Raw genomic sequence first — 2,500 nt, 5'->3', positions numbered from 1 at the left:
AAGCGAGAGGCAGCACCGTCCCTGCTATACGAAAGCCCCATCCAGCCCTGTGCCACCCGGGGGGTTCCAGGGTGCTGAGATGGCTGACGTTTTGCTCCGCTCTCGACGGTCACCGCGCAACGCAAGAACAGGCCAAAAACTGGCCAAAACGGCCCAAAAACGGGCCAAAACTGGCCATTTTTGGCTGCGCGAGCGAGCGGCGAGCGGCGGACAGCGAGCGAAGCGAGAGGCAGCACCGTCCCTGCTATACGAAAGCCCCATCCAGCCCTGTGCCACCCGGGGGGTTCCAGGGTGCTGAGATGGCTGACATTTTGCTCCGCTCACGACGGTCGCCGCGGCACACAAGAACAGCCCAAAAACAGGCCAAAACAGCCCAAAAACGGGCCAAAACTGGCCATTTTTGGCTGCGCGAGCGAGCAGCGAGCGGCGGACAGCGAGCGAAGCGAGAGGCAGCACCGTCCCTGCTATACGAAAGCCCCATCCAGCCCTGTGCCACCCGGGGGGTTCCAGGGTGCTGAGATGGCTGACGTTTTGCTCCGCTCACGACGGTCGCCGCGGCACGCAAGAACAGGCCAAAAACTGGCCAAAACAGCCCAAAAACGGGCCAAAACTGGCCATTTTTTGCTGCGCGAGCGAGCGGAGAGCGGCGAACAGCGAGCGAAGCGCGAGGCAGCACCGTCCCTGCTATACGAAAGCCCCATCCAGCCCTGTGCCACCCGGGGGGTTCCAGGGTGCTGAGATGGCTGACATTTTGCTCCGCTCACGACGGTCACCGCGCCACACAAGAACAGCCCAAAAACAGGCCAAAACAGCCCAAAAACGGGCCAAAACTGGCCATTTTTGGCTGCGCGAGCGAGCGGCGAGCGGCGAACAGCGAGCGAAGCGAGAGGCAGCACCGTCCCTGCTATACGAAAGCCCCATCCAGCCCTGTGCCACCCGGGGGGTTCCAGGGTGCTGAGATGGCTGACGTTTTGCTCCGCTCACGACGGTCACCGCACCACGCAAGAACAGGCCAAAAACTGGCCAAAACAGCCCAAAAACGGGCCAAAACTGGCCATTTTTGGCTGCGCGAGCGAGCGGCGAGCGGCGAACAGCGAGCGAAGCGAGAGGCAGCACCGTCCCTGCTATACGAAAGCCCCATCCAGCCCTGTGCCACCCGGGGGGTTCCAGGGTGCTGAGATGGCTGACGTTTTGCTCCGCTCTCGACGGTCACCGCGCAATGCAAGAACAGGCCAAAAACTGGCCAAAACGGCCCAAAAACGGGCCAAAACTGGCCATTTTTGGCTGCGCGAGCGGCGAGCGGCGGACAGCGAGCGAAGCGAGAGGCAGCACCGTCCCTGCTATACGAAAGCCCCATCCAGCCCTGTGCCACCCGGGGGGTTCCAGGGTGCTGAGATGGCTGACGTTTTGCTCCGCTCTCGACGGTCACCGCGCAATGCAAGAACAGGCCAAAAACTGGCCAAAACGGCCCAAAAACGGGCCAAAACTGGCCATTTTTGGCTGCGCGAGCGAGCGGCGAGCGGCGGACAGCGAGCGAAGCGAGAGGCAGCACCGTCCCTGCTATACGAAAGCCCCATCCAGCCCTGTGCCACCCGGGGGGTTCCAGGGTGCTGAGATGGCTGACGTTTTGCTCCGCTCTCGACGGTCACCGCGCAATGCAAGAACAGGCCAAAAACTGGCCAAAACGGCCCAAAAACGGGCCAAAACTGGCCATTTTTGGCTGCACGAGCGAGCGGCGAGCGGCGGACAGCGAGCGAAGCGAGAGGCAGCACCGTCCCTGCTATACGAAAGCCCCATCCAGCCCTGTGCCACCCGGGGGGTTCCAGGGTGCTGAGATGGCTGACGTTTTGCTCCGCTCTCGACGGTCACCGCGCAATGCAAGAACAGGCCAAAAACTGGCCAAAACGGCCCAAAAACGGGCCAAAACTGGCCATTTTTGGCTGCACGAGCGAGCGGCGAGCGGCGGACAGCGAGCGAAGCGAGAGGCAGCACCGTCCCTGCTATACGAAAGCCCCATCCAGCCCTGTGCCACCCGGGGGGTTCCAGGGTGCTGAGATGGCTGACGTTTTGCTCCGCTCTCGACGGTCACCGCGCAATGCAAGAACAGGCCAAAAACTGGCCAAAACGGCCCAAAAACGGGCCAAAACTGGCCATTTTTGGCTGCACGAGCGAGCGGCGAGCGGCGGACAGCGAGCGAAGCGAGAGGCAGCACCGTCCCTGCTATACGAAAGCCCCATCCAGCCCTGTGCCACCCGGGGGGTTCCAGGGTGCTGAGATGGCTGACGTTTTGCTCCGCTCTCGACGGTCACCGCGCAATGCAAGAACAGGCCAAAAACTGGCCAAAACGGCCCAAAAACGGGCCAAAACTGGCCATTTTTGGCTGCACGAGCGAGCGGCGAGCGGCGGACAGCGAGCGAAGCGAGAGGCAGCACCGTCCCTGCTATACGAAAGCCCCATCCAGCCCTGTGCCACCCGGGGGGTTCCAGGGTGCTGAGATGGC

The sequence above is a fragment of the Musa acuminata genome, unplaced genomic scaffold (assembly GCF_036884655.1).
Source record: "Musa acuminata AAA Group cultivar baxijiao unplaced genomic scaffold, Cavendish_Baxijiao_AAA HiC_scaffold_662, whole genome shotgun sequence".
Taxonomy (NCBI): domain Eukaryota; kingdom Viridiplantae; phylum Streptophyta; class Magnoliopsida; order Zingiberales; family Musaceae; genus Musa; species Musa acuminata.
This window is presented reverse-complemented; position numbering follows the sequence as displayed.